The following is a 16,044-nucleotide window of genomic DNA, read 5'->3' on the forward strand; positions in this document are numbered from 1 at the left end:
ATGCTGATGGTTGAGTTATCTCTTGCTGTTTGTGAACTGTCTGGCTGTCTGGTGATGAGTTACATTTAAGAATAACACAGCTCTTAAAGCATATCTTTAATTGCAAAAAGACTGTGCTTCCAAGGGCTCTTGTCCATTTACCTACCCCAGAATCAATAAACACAGTGTAATCTGTTATTTGGTTTTTCAGTGCTTCACATGAATGTGGTTAGATACCTTGATAAAAGACCCACAAAAATATTGTGGGAAGCAGTGAAAAAGAATCTGTTTTGGAAATGATGAGTTCTTTGGACAAGTAGTGTTTTCAGTAAAAGCCAGACAACAGAACAAGTAAAACTGGCCCTGACTTTGTGAAGGGGGATTCAAGGACCTGGAGCTGTGAAACTTCACGACAAACAAAGCCCACTCAGCAAGTTTAATGCCAGCTCCGCTATGCCAAAGCAAGCTGCCACCAGATCTTGCAGTCAATGCACAAGTCAGCAAAACAGAAGTCACAGTAAAACCCGCATGAGTTCTGTTTCACTATGGAAATTAATACAGTGAATTAGATGTGTGGTTTATGCGGTTCACTCAGTTCCTGCAGCAGCTAGCACTAGATGCTCCAGAGAAAGAACTGGAGCAGGCTGTAACTGGATAGCTTGTTCCCCAGGAAGATTTCCCCTCTAATACCTTATACCCTAGAAGTGAAGTTTTTCCCAGACTTGAAGTTTTTCATTCTTTATAGCCTTCTACAGCTTTGCTATTCACTATTTGTCTGCCACGTGCAGACATAGTCCAAGCACAATGATGTCCAGGGTTCCTGCAAGCTCCTTTCTTCAAAGCCTTGTCATTTTTTAAAGTAGCCCAGCTACAGCCTCTTACAGAATACTAGTTAGACACTTCCACAGGACCAAGAGTTCCTTATATTTTTGGGGGAGGGAGGAAGGGCAGGACCAGAGCAAAACAAAACAAAAACCAAAATAAATAAATAAGAGGACACTTCATTCTTGTTTTCATTTTTTCTGGCACATGGCCATGCTCACTCTATTCTTCACTGTTTCTGAAGCTGGCTATCAGTCAGTCACATTAGGGCTGACTGCTTCTGAGGTACGTGGCAGGAAAGACCCGTAGCAGGAGACTCCTTTTTCTGAGGCAGCAGAATCAATTCAGGACTTCTAAGAACCACCTACCGCTCCTTCCTTGAGCAGCATTACTACTGGGAGCTGCCGCTCTCCTGCAGCGATCTGCCTCCCCCACTAATACCAGTGTTGCAAAGAGCAATGAGGAAATCAGGCTGGTGGAGAAGAGACTTCGGTACATTGCCCAAAGTATGTGTGACAGCCTCAGCAGGTGAGAAGACTGAGTCCTTTCACCCTTGACCATGGGAGAGTTGCTTGTCCAAAAGGTTAGACCTAAAATAACGTAAGTTTTTTTAAAAAAAACCCTCATCCTGAAAATATAGGAAGTTCATCCAGTGTGCTGAATTAATCTATACTCATAACACTTAAGACTGGGCAAAAGCAACCAGGGAACAGGTGGATTTTCTAGCAGTGGAATCATAACTGCCTCATCAGGACACCTCCACCAATTCTGGCCACATATCCATACACTGAGGCATGAAAAGGGTTGCAGCCTTTCTTCCCGTGTGACACCCCAAACCAGAAAATCACTTCTTTTCAACTGGTTTACCTCTATAAGCAAAACTGCTGACTAGGGCTAGCTGACAGCCAAGTTAAAAAAACAAAACAACAACAACAACAAAATCCAACACCATAACAACATATATTCAGTGAATTGTGAACTTTTTAAGTTCACAACAGACTGTAACCAAAGTCACACAAAGTCCCCAGCAAAGGGGCAGCTCTTCTGACTTCAGGAGTCCTATCAGTTTCAGCAACCGTAGCAGAACCAAATCCTGGGGACTGTCTCACTTTCTCCGAGCAGCTACAGGGTTGCTCGGGGCAGTCTGGCACCAAACGGTTTGGGCCACAGCTGAGAAGCTGCCAACACCCCTCAGCAGATACCATCCTGGGTGCTGGGGCATACCCTTGAGCCAGGACCCTCGATGTTTCCTGGCCCAGAGGCAGACTTAGCAGAACTCTGCATCAGTGGAAATTCATCAGCATTGATAACTTTCAAAGAAAACATCTTGATAAATAAGTGTGTTTCAAAGCAAACTTCTTTCCTCTGAAAATTTTTTACTATGGCTATTACTGGATCAATCTCAGCCTCATCTGACACTACTCCAAAGCTAATTTCAGCAGCAAAAGTTCATAAAGAGTGCTGCTGCTTCAGCTGAAGCGTTATTGTCAGACCAGCTCTCCTCTTCCACCCCCATCTTCCTTCCAAGACCTCTTTCCACCTCCACTGAAGCTCTACCTGAATCGTCCCTTCCATGTTCATGCTGCTGGGTTATTTCTCAACTCTGCTGTGCTTGGTAGTATCCACATCCTTTGCCAAATCCAGAGCCTGAGCTGCGTGCCCTCTTGCACTGCAGTTTGAAACAAACTGATTTCACATTGGCACGTTACAATTCTAGCTTTGCCTGCACTTCCAGCTTACTAAAAAGAGGAAAAGTTAAAGTGTTACAGTTCAGAACAACTTGAGCACGACTCTATCTGCCAACTAGCTCCAGGAAGCACGAAGGAATTCTGACTATTTCTCAGTCTGCCGTGAAACTTCGCCATGCGTTACGAACACGTTGTGACCAGCACATCGTGCATACAGTTTTATCTGTGGTGTATCTTCATTCTACATCGCTAACTGAATGCAAATTCGGGCCCTCCTCCACACCGGAGACCTAGTGCAAACACAGTGCCTTTCCCACCCAGCTGATCCGCTCATCGTTTTCCCCTAAGCAATACTAATACCCCCAGCGCCAACGCGCACACAGACGAGCTGAGGCTGAGCAGACAAAGACGACGGAGGTGGGAAAGCCTCTTACCACTGAATTAGGTGCCGTTTCCTCGGCTCCGATAAAGGAACAGCCCTGAACTCTCCCAGCAGAGCCTCCGCACCGGCCAACGACGGGAGGCTCCGCCGCAGCCCCCGCCCCAGGGGCCGGCGGCGGCGACCCCCGCGGCCGCGCCGCGCTCCCTGCTGCCCCGGCCGCCACGCCACGCCACGGCGGCCGGTCCCACGGGGGGCAGCCGCGGGCCGGGCCACGCCGCCCCCGCACAGCTGCCTGTTGCTCGCCGGCGGCACCGAGCGCCTCCCGGGAGGCGCCTCACCTGCGGGCGGGCGGGGCCGCCGCCGGACCCGGAGGGGCGAGGCGGTGCCCGGGGGGGCGAGCCGAGCGGCGGCCGCGGGGCAGCGGCCCCCGGGGCAGGCGGCCCCTGCACCGGCCTCGCGGCACACGGCGGGCGGGCAGCCCGCCCCGGGCCGCCCCCGCGACCCGGCCTCGCTCCCCGCGGCGGCGGCACCGGCCCCCCCGCGCCCGAGGGGCGGCAGACCCGGCTCGGCCCCGGCGGAGGAAGCGGGGGCGGCCCCCCACGGCCAGGGCGGCGGCCGAGCCTACCTTGGTGCCCCGCACAGGGCCCGGGCCGGCGGCTCCTCCTCCGGCTGCGGCGGCTGCTGCTGCCCATGCCCGGGGCCGGGAGGCGGCGGGCCGTGGCGCCGGCGGGCCGGGGGTTGGGAGGCTCCTGCGGGGCCGGGGCACCCCCGGCTCCCTCGCCCGGCTCCTGTTTACCGCGGCTCCCCGGCCGGCCGGGCTGCCTGTCAGCGCGCCGCCCCGCCCCGGCCCGCCCCCGCCGCCGTGGCCCGGAGGAGGACGGGGAAGCGAGGCGGCCGCAGCGCGCCGGGGACGCGGCTCCCTCCGGCGGGGCAAGGCCGGGCCGGGCCCGGTCGGCTCCCGGTTACGCTTTCCGCCAGGGGCGGGCCGGAGATGCATCCCCGCCTGAGGCCGCGCCCCCGCCCCCGGTCCCCCGGCACCCTCCGCCCGAAACTCGCCGCGCCCGTCCTGGCGGGGCTTCTGGCACCTGCCCGAGGGGGGAGGCCGGGGGGCCGGCAGCGGCGGCAACCTACCGGGAACCGTAAGGTGAAAACCAACAGCGAAGCGAGCGGTCTGTAGCTGTCCTGAGCTTTGCTCTCACCCTGACCTCCTCCTGCCACAAACGGTGCCGCTCATGTCACGTCCGAGGGGAAAACGATTTGCTCTTTGGCAGAATTGGAAGAAAATAGCTAAACTAACTTCATAAGGTGCCATTTAACTTCTGAAAAAATTATGTATGCTATAAGCCTGAAGATGGCTTATAGCCACCTTCATAAAGTGTTTTGTATTAGTTATTCACCTGCATGTATTGATTTATCAGCAGAAGATTATGTAAACGAAAAGGTTCAAGTACTAAACGGAGTTTGCCCCGTAGCTACATCTGAGTGTCATATTCTCTGTTGCTGTTTTACACGTATGTTTTGCATGTAGTATACTTTAGTCATTTCTTCCCACAGAGGAAAATTGGTAAAGATCTGCAATATGCTGGAATAGGTGAACTATACTATCGAGTTCAATTATACAGGGGAAAAAAGCAGAGAGAGTTTGACGAGAAAATGCCAGGGGAGAGATTTCCTCTGTCCAGACGTGGTGTCTCTCCCACTTGGGAATAAGTGGAAGAGAGCAGGAAGACGGGCAGCCTCGCCGAACTGTTTCTGTCGGTGCAGCACAGACAAGAGAGCAGACACTATTAAGAGAGAAACCAGACAGAAAACAAGGAAAGCTCCTGACTTGACGTGCAAGTTCATTCACTAAACTTAGTCATACGTTTTTAATCTCCTGAGTCTGCAGTTTTTCACATCAATAATTTACAGGACTCCAGGGAGATTACATTTACCCTTAGAGAACAGTGAGAAAAGCGTAAAATGAGTAAGGTAACCCCTTTTGATGCAGAGTACAACCACCCCCTACAGAAAAATGACATGTTACAATACGTTTTCAGAGCACAAAGACGCTGGGCTGAAATTCCGTCGTTACATTTCAGAGTTAGGACCCAGCGCACCCACGTAGCGAAGGTGGGAGAAGCACCACCCACAGAGTACAGAGTGTGTCTTCTGGGAAGAGGAGAGCGTGTCTACAACTCCTATTTAGTCCCATGTAGACTGAAGTTAAAAAACAGATCATATCCCCTTATAAGACAGGGTATGGTAACACGCGTATGTGGTGATAACCATCTCGTCTTTGATAGGGAGTGTATCGTAATGCTGGCTTGTAAAGAGAATCCGTTTCCATCCTAAGCTGTACTGCTGGTTTACCTTGAGGCCACGTGGATATCTCAGAGGAGGCTGTTTTCTTCCTTCATACTCTCAGTCCATTTTGTTGTGTTTTTTTAAAATTATTTTTCAGGCTAGGATTGTATCGCACTGTGGGTATAGCATAGCTCACCACCCAGTACTGGGTGCCAGACTAGGAAAGGTGCCTGTAGACACAACTGGAATAGAAGCAGAAATTATACAGAAATACAGTCACACAGAGGGCAGATTTTCCAGGCAAACTAGAATAACTAATGATTAGGCCTGAAATGTAAGAAGCCGCAATAAGCCACCAGTACAACCCCCTTAATTCTCAAGGGGAGCAAAGTGCCTAAATTCCTTTGCAGATTTAAGCCTTCCCTGTGTTTTGCAACTATTAGTCCACAGTCTCTAAGTTTCCCCAGAAAGCTTGTCTAGTATTTTAACACGTGTTGCTGTTCTTGAGTTAAAAGTCTCTGCAACAACCTCATGAGCACAGGACTGCAGAGCTAGGACTAAAGCCTCAATGCTGAAGAGCAAGCACTACTATGGAACATTCTCCCTGCATGCCTCACAGCCCTCAGTAGAAAACAAAAACCTAAGCCTTTGCAAATGTTCCCCCTCCAAATTTGCAACTGATTTAAAAAATAGGGAAGAAAGAATAAACTTAAGCTAAAGGCCATTAGTCAAATGGAAATCTTACATTCTTCCAGCTAGTGTTGCTGTTCACAATCTCAGTAGGAGATAGGAGGTTTTAAAAAATTTATGGGAACAGAACATCTCCACTTTGCTAATTGGATACCTCTGGCTCAAAGTTAAGGGAAAACCGTAGTTGGGGAATATGCACCTAAAATGCACGTCACGCTTAGCTGAAGATACCGATGGGTCTGCAGAAAGAGCTGCCCTGATGCCCTGCACAGAGGATCTGGACTGTGAGCATACACGTGTGCCCTTTGTAAATACTTGCCATCAACAGTAAATTCAATTTGTTTAAAGTCACAATAAGAGAAGTACCTCTGTGCCCAGGAGACTGCAATTCTCTCTAGAAGCAGCACAGATCTAGCATACGGTTATTAAGACTATGCTTTTCAGAAATACTTTTACTCGTTTTAGCAGTAAGACCTGAAAAGTGTTGGGCAGAAATCCTGAATGATAAAAAATATGCGTTGTACAACTGTGGCCTCTTTTTTGTCTTTAGTTATGACAATACATACAGTAGTTCTTATGTGGAAAAGCATAATTCATTTTTCCCAGATGATTACAAATGATCAATATTGGTCTGAGCACCTGCATGTTTCCATAGCAACTCCACAATACTTTAGGGGATTACTTTAGAATTCCACTGTGGTTTGGGTCTCTGAAGTTATTTAAATTTTCTGGGGAAAATCTGTTTCCAAATATAAATTAAAACTACTGCTACCATATATTTAATGAGCTATACCAGTCTCCTGTGTTATCATCTTAAGAAACTGCAACACTTCCTTGCAGCTTTTTGTACAAAACCATGCGATATTATATCACTGTAATCAGAACAGCCATTATGGACTCAGGGCTGGAAGCATCCCCAGAAGTCTTGCAGGGGCTCACACTAATGTGAGGGGCCGATGGGAGACTGTAAATCCCAAAAATCCACATCCCCAAAAGCAGCCTTGCAAAGAATGGATAGGTGTAAGCGCCCTTCATGCACTCAAGTACATACATGCTCATTCATTTCACATGCATGTATGTGCATCTGTGGCTATTAATTTAAAATGTAGAGAAACACATCTGTTAGACTGGGTAACAACTACTAAAAGGAAAGAATGTAAGCCTGATGACTAGGAAGCTTTAAATCCACACATATGCATACGTGCTCGCGCATGCAAACATGACACGCATGCAGACAGGCTTTTTCTTTGCTAGTTTTTCTCCAAGTCAGCTCAGTTCCTTTACTTCCTTCCACCTGCACATCCTGCGCGTTCCCCATCTGTTCACGCTCTCCTATGCACTCTACTGGCAGAGATGAGGGGAATTTCTCCAGAAGTTCTCTGATGACCCCTAGTTTTACTGAAGGTGAGCCCAGGGTTCACTGCTGCCTGCACTGTTGCTCTACTGTTTTCTGCCTGCGCTAGGTGAGTAAAATAGATTCTGGTACGAGAAGGAAAAAGAAGAGCGGAAGGTGAAAGGAACTGCTGTGAATTCAAGTAGAAAGATAGAAGGAAATAAAGTTTACATCCTTCCTGACTGTTTTTCATTCACACAAAGACCATTTCAGGTTCTGAAAGGAAAAGGAAAGAAAACAACTTACCTCTGTAAGATCTGGAATTCTTTAAAATCTATTATCAATGTGCTTCACACAGCAGTATTTTTAAGTCTGCTCTACAGGATAGGTGGGAGCACTTTTTGCCATTCTCTCTCTCTTAGAACATCAAGAAAACCAGATGCATCTTTCTTGCCAATTTTAGGAGGAAAATTATTTGCTGAGATAGTTTCAAGAATACAGAAAGTTAAGTGTTTTCCTGATTCCCTCAAGAATAGGAAAGGAGCAACTACCACGCCTTTTCTTTGCCAGCCCAGAACATCCATGTTATAACCAGGAACGTTCAGACATGTGATGACTGAAAGATGCTCACTGTCTGGAAACTGTATTCTGCTGCAGTAAATGGCAACAACTTCGAACCGAATGAAAGAAGAAATTATGTGATGCATGAGAATGGCATGGCAGGCACCTGAAAGATGTTACGACACTGAACAAGCACCGTACAGTGTTAAAGCACTGACCCTTTGTGAGTTGAGAAGGAAGTTAAGTCCAGAAGTGAGGCTACTCATCAAATATACACATGCAACTTATCCAAAGAGCTGCAGTCACTGTAAAATAAACCATTTTTCTTTCTCAGATAATTTATCTTTGTAGCCCCATTTTTGGTGACTTGCAAGTAGTGACCCAGCAGAATGCACTGTTCAAAGTCTGCTTAAGGAAGCAGCTTTTACTAGAAGAGCACCAGATTTCAAAGCTTCTATCACCTTTAATAAAAACACCACCAGAGCTCCAAGCAGCTGATTTGCAGATATCTTAACAAGTGTATTTCCAAAGTGCCTGAAATTTATCGACTTTCTTCTGTCCAGATGCAGGACACAACTTAGCACTGTGTTAAATACATTTTACTAAAACCTGGCCTTGGAAAATCACTAGGATGAGATCACTTGAAACCCATCTCTGAGACAGAGTGGCATCAGCCATTAAAGTCTCACTTGGAAAGCAACAGGAGAAAAAAGCATTTCTGTCTGCAAACCAAATTGTAGCTTTTCTCCCAGTCCTGTGATGTAAGACCCTCGTACACTGTGGCTTCGGCAGACAATGACTGTAGCCTGCCCTACATGCAGCGGGTTTAATCTGGCGTGGCGCATGACAAACAGGCATACGACTACGCACCCCGGCCGACTTCAGCAACTCTTCACAGTCATGTGAGGGTGCCTTTGAAGACCAACAAGATTGGATACAGCTTTGAATCTGTCGCAGAGCAGATAAGCTTTTGCAGTCATAAAGCCTAACCCAGGCCTCATAAATGCTATCCTCTGTGGAAGTGTTCATAGGGATTTTCTCATTACTGAGCCTCAAAACTAAGGAAAAGGTTGGCAAATGCAACAAACTTACCTTTTAAGGTAATTTCTCTAGATAAAACTAATTGTCTAGGTACGGGTGAACTGGCTCTAGGGAAATCCAATCAACAACGTTAAGGTGTCACACTTGATTAAGCCTTACAGTACCACAAGTCATTTAGTATCCAGATAAAATAAAGGAGAAGTCTGTACCTTCGTCCCTTCTTTGTGCCCCAGTAAATTTAATGCTTATTCAAGGCAGGATATGCACCACTAGGAAAAAGTGAAGCTCAGTGACAAGTGATGCATCTTCAAAGGTTAGGTGGTACTGCAGCTGAGACTACAGCTCACCACTTTCTTCCTCTACTTTGCAAAAAGCGAGGGAAAAAAAAAAAAAAAGAAGTAAGTTTCCTCCTCTACTGATGAGAACTCAGAAAAAGGACCTGACTGGTGTGCGGCACTTCCAGGTTTGTTACTCAGACCACTGAGGAGTGCATTGAAAGTTATATTAACTTACTCCCCCCAAACCCAAACATGCAGAGGAGGAAAGACATCTTCTGAGCCTACTTCTTAGCAGTCGATATTTCAGCTTTGGCTCTCCCCGCTGCAATACATAGACTGCAATCATCCAACGTGCAGACGTGGTGAAGGCACAAAAATAGGCAGCCTGTTTCTGTGCAACAAAACCCAGACATCATCTTCCTCATAAGCACAGCTATTGTGCTGAACTCAGCTAGATGTTCCCCTTACAGAGCTTTCCTACAATTTCTCCTCATACTCTAACTAATGCTGTGTATATCCTGTCCAGAGTACAGACAGATTAATAACACTAAGCATTTCTACAGGACCTCCCTTAGAAAAACCCTGGGCATATTTTACCAGATACTATTTTAATCGCTATTTTAGAGGCTTCCATTGTAACAGTACCTTGAGCAGCTTAAAGCTAAATGTACAAGACAGGAAAATGGAAACCAGGGAACTGAAGAAGACAGAAGGATCTCTGAAAGCATACTGCAAAATTAGAGGAGATTCAGAGGACAGCAAGCATAATTAAGGCTCTGGAATAGCAAAGACAGTGAATCGCTACCATAAAAAAGATGAGTAAGAGGAGATGTGATACAAACACAGAACATACTGAATATTCAGGAGACACTGTTCTCCCTTTCTCATAACACTAGACCAAATGAATTTCAATTAAAAAATCGTAGGAAATTCAAAACTACAGTGAAAGAAAATGCTTTTCACATTACACATAAATATAAATAAGTGAGACTGTGAATCTATCAAGACTCAAAAATAATTTTAGACCTTTACGGGCCTCCAAATTAATACCATACTGTACACTGAGACAGAAAGTTCTTCATAATTCAGACGAGTCATTAGCATAGGAGGTAAGATCCAGTGTTGCAAACAGGTTCCTGCCCACTCGGTTACAGAAGAATTCTTGCACCTTCTTCTGAAGTGTCTGTTACCTCCTGTTCTCAGAGATAAATGCTGGACTGGATGGATCTCAAGTTAATCCAATCTATTTTGATGAGTCCCATGTTTCCCCTAAAGTGAACTACCTGTGATCACTGGCAAGACAGACAATGCTAAGAAGAAATCCTGTCACTCAACTCTCGGTCTCAAGACCATGTTTAAAACCAATGATATTTCATTATATGTGTTATAACTTTGCACCGGCCAGTGCAGGTTTTTAGCAAACCACTACCATCTCCCAAATACGGCCCATTACGGGCAACGGTTCCAGCACTCGGCATTAAGTACAACTTAGATTCATGCAAAATAAATCCAAGTCTACTGTTCAAACAACATCAGTTCAAGTAAAATAAAAAGATTGTCTGCACATTGAGTTTATGGATATAAGGGAGAGAAAAACCATAATTGTTCACATTTTTTTTAAAAATCATATTCATTTGTTAAAAAAAAAAACACAGAGAAAGAAGAGAGGGTGTTTTGAAACTCCTGATTTTTCCTTTTAGAAAACTTTAGTGTTTCTATTTCCAACTCATTAACCCTCTTAATCATATACCATGTAAATCATACTATTTTCATGATTAGGTATTGTTTTGAATTTCTGGCGCTGGGCAGAACACCTCATTTCAGCAATAATTCACCATAAAGATGTGATTAGAATACATAATCCTTACGTAGCTATATATACACACAAAATATATATGATATATAGTAATCAGCTCTACTGAAGATTGGATTCAAAAGGATTGAAAACAGCCTTAAAGTGTGGCTTAGGAATAAATTTCTGTTTCTGAAGACCTGTAAAGCTTCTTGAATTGCAAGGCCAGAAACGACAAGTAGTAAGGAGTGGTATGTTTGTTTTGGCAGTTACTGGTGCACACTCCTCACACACGACTGAATTTATTCATTCATATCCTCACCCTGTATCTGTAAGAAAAAGAAAGCAATATTTGTCATTCTACAGTATGAAATTATGGGGACAGGCAGTATTTTTACTGCAGATATAGCATCCAGCATAACTTAGCTAGCAGACACCTCTGAAATTCCTACTTGCAGGGTTAGCGAGGAGAAAGAGAGGAGAGCTCTCTATTCTGCAATACATTAAGATTACCTAATAGTTTACATCATAAAAACCAGCATACAATCATATATTTTTGACGCACTCTTACGTTCTTTTCAAAGCTTTTTGAAAAACTTTGGAATTAGGAAAAAGGAAGGAACATACCCTATTGCTGACGTCCTCAGATCTCTTCAGAGTGGGCTGAATAAGGGTCATAAAGAAATAATCACAGTTTTCCTTATCTATGGTTTTCTTTGCAAACCTGACTATTGGACAAACCCAGCACTTTTGCCATTCTTAAATGCCTCCGCTGCCCCCTGGTGTCTCTTCACTGCAGCTTCACACAGCAAGCTAACACCTCAAGTTCTCTGCCACAAAGTCCCTGCGTAAGAGAACAGTTACACATAAACTAGTGGACCGCACTTCTAGATGCAGTTCTTTTGCAGACTGATGCTTATAATAATTTCTGAAAAAGATCTAATTACGAGGCAAGCCTCATTCCAGTAGGATACTGCAGAACTAACAAAACCTATCTCATACAGTGAACATCATTGCCAACAGAAATTGCTTCAAATTAGCCAGAGTACCAATAAACTGCACCGAAGACTTACAGTAAGCTGGGAAATAGCTGTCTTCCTCTTTTATGCAAGCTTTTGTAGATACGCCACTAAATTGCTGCTTATGAAAGGAATTTTTTTTTCTTTTTCTTTTTTTCTGAAGAACTGTTAATGGGAAAGGCAAAACAATGAGCTAAAATACTTTTCAAGAAATACGCGCACAATGGCCATCAAAGAACATAGAGCAAAAATATTACGTGGTTGCATTGACAACAAACCCAAATATATTGGCTTATTCATGGACTCACTGATAAAAAAGATTAAGGAGACCAAGACTGACACACAGAAGAGCTGAAAATGCAAAGTCTCGCAGTCACTGAATGTGTGTGCGTGTGTGGTAGGGAGAAAGAATGGCTGGAATAAGCAGAACCTAAGCTATAGACAGATTCACATATTGGTAAGGCAAGACGCGTGTTGGATTCTGCAGTTTTCTCAAATAGTGCATTCCTTTTGACGCATTTGATGGCTTTGAAACAACTGCCTTTGAGTCTTTCTAATAAGATGTAGCCAGTGGCCCCAGGAGAAACTGGTTACAATTGGGATTTTTATTCATGGATTTAGTTAGCTGCAGGAAAGAACGTGGCTCAAGGAGTCAATCCCCATGTGGCTGGATGACATGGTTTCATCTTTTGAGAGAGAAATATACAGAAAATCTGGCACATCATTCTTGAAAGACTTGAATGGCTTTGAAGTACAACTTGTTCTTTAACCACACAACTGTCTTAGTGAAACTCTTATCAGATGGAAGGATTCATCAGGAAAAATCCTATAGGATCTCAGAAGGATCAAAGAGCTAAAGTAGAGGACCCCTTCTTTAACCTATGGCTGTAAATTCTAATAAAAAGGGAGCGGTGGATTTCCCTCAAGAGGAAAAATAAGGCAAGCATCCACCCTACTGTAAACAAAGGAATGGGGGAGGACAGAGACTAGATTGCTGAAATACTTTGCTCAAGAAGGCTACCTGATAAATAAAGGAATCCACGTTTCACTGATTAGAAAATAAAGACAGCCTAGGAATATAAAATAGGTCAAAACAAGCAATAGCCTAAGCATCATTAGAAATACATAGTTCTGTGCTCATTTTGTACGTTTGACTGGTTTATCCCAAATCTGCTCTCAGACTAGGGTCTCCACTGACATCTCCTGGCCTTTGTGTAACATGTCACGGTTGAAACGCAACCCTCCTTATCTTTTCAAGCAATTGCTCTTTTCTGGCAAAAGGGGTAGAAAAGCATTTCTGATTAGTTAAAACGTTTTGCTTGCAAAACCTTTGATTTGTATATTTGCTCAGTGTGTGTAGGGAAAAGGAGGATAAAAACTAATATTGTGAAAAGGAATGTCCCTTTACCTGTATACAGATATGATTGCAACATTCAATAGTACACATAAGTAACTTCACAAACACCAAATATAAACTAGGAACTGAAACCAGCTAAAGAGAACAGGAGACTGTTTTGGCAAACTTCTGTTGAGAAAGTGAATAATTACAGTTCTACATGTGAAAAACCAAGAGTTACTGTCCACAATATCCCAATGGCTCTAAACACACCTGCTTCACAAACAGCCTAAGCTCATCTTTCTATTCAGCACATCTTTTGATTTTTTTAGCCAATAATCTTTAAACGGGACAATAACTACAGGAAGGAAATCACCTTTTCTCATTGTTTTCCACCCAACACTCCAACCGTTACAAACACTGCAAAACTACCCCAAACTAAAATCACGGTAAGAACTACAGTAATCAGAAGCAGCACAGGCTCACACAACTGTCCCACAGCTTCACATGGCTGTCTTAGTTACATGAATGTCCTCACGTGAGCAACTGTAGCTCAGTGCTAACAGAGATACCAGAGAAAGTGTCACATACATTTCAAGATGAACCTGATTTACATAAAAATTGGCAAAACACGACCCAACACAAAAGCTGCAGGTGGAAGCAACTCCTTACAGGCACAAGCAACTCCAAACCCACAATTTACACCCAGGAGATGGTGCCCCATTATGAAAGTTGGAAGTACTTCAAAAGAAACCAAAGCGTCTAACTCATTATATGTAAAAAAACTAGAAAGACTTCATTTTTGTAATATAAAGCATTAACAGTTCTAGCCTTGTCTACAACTGAAGATTGTTAGCAGAAGGCACCAGTGCAATTACATCCCAGGGGACCGCAAACTGAATAGAGATGGGAACTGCAAGCAGAAAGATTTTTATCACCATGGCCTTCTAGAGATTTCAGAAAAAGGAAATATTTCATCCAAGATCCAAAACCATTTCTGACACCTCTGTGGAGCTTATCAATTTGACACAAAAATCCTGGAGGTCATTCAACAAGAGACCAGCCTGGTTATGCCTCACAGGTCCTCAAGCATAAAAGCAGCGTGCAAAAAATATCTGACAGGAAGGTAGGGAAGCACACACCAAAGTCATGGTTAAACCATCATTATGTATATGCGTTATGATACAATCTAATTACATGAACAAATAAACAAAAGCTAAACATTTGTCTACAGCAAATCCATAGCACCACAGCGCACTGACTAATGCTCAGAAAACCAAACCATTTTGTTAAGTTTACGTAGTAAACAGTAATTAATCCATAGCACAGTCTAACACAGGATTTGGTAAAACCTGATAGCATATAAATTAGCAACTAAAACAGTTAATTACAAATTTAAGTGCTCTTAGGGCTGTACTACTGGTTGAAAGTAAGAGTGCCTGTAACACAGTATTGGAGATGAGAACAAAACCAGAAGAGTTCTGCACAAGAAACCTCTGTATTAGGTATAATCAAAATGAGGTATAATAAAAATTATGAGAAGCTACACACGTGGAAATTAGATTATTACTACATTGTATTTTCTGAAAAGTACCGTTGTGCACTTTGTTATGCATATGGAGAAAGGGAGAGCCACAATCGAGGTTTGATTCAGACTTCCTGACACACATCTCAGTTATGCAGTCTTACTAAAATCTGAGTACAGCCATTCTCATGTGCTGCAAAATAATGTCCTGACAATTATACTTATGCAAAATCAGATTAAGTGATGACAGCCAATATTATTTTAATTCCACTTCTTACCAAATCTCTACTCTACCCACAAAAAGACCAATACCTCTGTCTTAAGGAAGTTGCTGAGCCACAAATGAGTAATTGCTGGGCAAACACTAGTACATTTGCCCTGTACCTTATTCTTTTCCTTTGGCATCAAAGATTGTCCCATGCTGGAGATGAAATAAAAACTACAGGCATGTTCACAGTACCTAGCACTGCTCAGTAACGACGTGTTCTTCATACTAGGTGCAACTTTGTCCAGTAAGAATAAGCCTAGAGGTCACACACACACAGAGAACTACTTTTTGACCTTATCACTGCCCAGAAGAATGATTTTGAAATTTCCCCCCCCCCCCCCGCCCCGAGATCATCACTCTCTGAAAACTCCACAAGGTTTAAGAAGTTGCATGTGGACTACATGAAATGGATTTCCTCCAAGAATGATAATTCTTCAAGTTACTTCTCTCCCTTTCAGCGATCCTCTTTCTTTTTTTGGGCCAACTTTTGATTGCCATGCTCATCAGCTGCTACTGTTCGACTGGAATGCAGCATAGATCATTTTAATACCACAACCAACTAAGTAGCTGAGAACTCTGGCAAGAAAGGGACCATGACATTCAATTACCTAGATGCAATGTGGAGGGGTTTCTTTTGTTTTGGTGGTTTGTTGTAGGTTTTTTATTAATCTGTTTATACTAGAACACCTCAAGCAACGTAAGCGTACAAAAAGATTTCAGACACATTAAGGGAATGAATGAGGAAAGGCTTTCAGTAGGTATATTCCTCCAACATCACTTTCTGCAGTAGCTGCTTGCTCATAGAGGTGTCTCATGCAATTACTGAACTGCCTTTGTACAGGATCAGCTGGAGAGGAGAAAGGCTGCAGCTTAATATATGCCATTTGTTGAACACCCATTTTGCCTTTGCTAGTACATCTGTAAGACTTCAGGAGGTTTATTTAAAGCACACAGTGTAGGTCACACTATTCCTAATGAACTTGGTGGGAAAAGTCCCACTGACTTCAGCAGGAACAGATATGAGCCAGTGCTTCTGGGGGAAGA

General features: G+C 43.9%; 1 protein-coding gene across 6 annotated transcripts in view; it reads right to left on the bottom strand.

Annotated features, from left to right (window-relative positions):
• MARCHF8 (membrane associated ring-CH-type finger 8) overlaps positions 1-16,044 on the bottom strand; it is a 112,559-nt gene that overhangs the window by 90,137 nt on the left and 6,378 nt on the right. Inside the window, exon 1 of one of the 6 annotated variants that reach the window (XM_087767405.1) lies at positions 3,497-3,921. The exons of 1 other annotated variant lie outside the window; for it this stretch is intronic. The gene's annotated coding sequence lies outside the window, so the exon portion shown is untranslated. Of the gene's footprint in view, positions 1-2,923; positions 3,461-3,496; positions 3,922-16,044 lie in introns of those variants that run through there. 4 more of the 6 variants (XM_087767406.1, XM_087767409.1, XM_087767410.1 and 1 more) reach the window with 4 other exon arrangements.

Source organism: Nipponia nippon, unplaced genomic scaffold (assembly GCF_047370975.1).
Source record: "Nipponia nippon isolate SJK-2023a ecotype South Korea unplaced genomic scaffold, ASM4737097v1 scaffold_3, whole genome shotgun sequence".
Lineage (NCBI taxonomy): Eukaryota > Metazoa > Chordata > Aves > Pelecaniformes > Threskiornithidae > Nipponia > Nipponia nippon.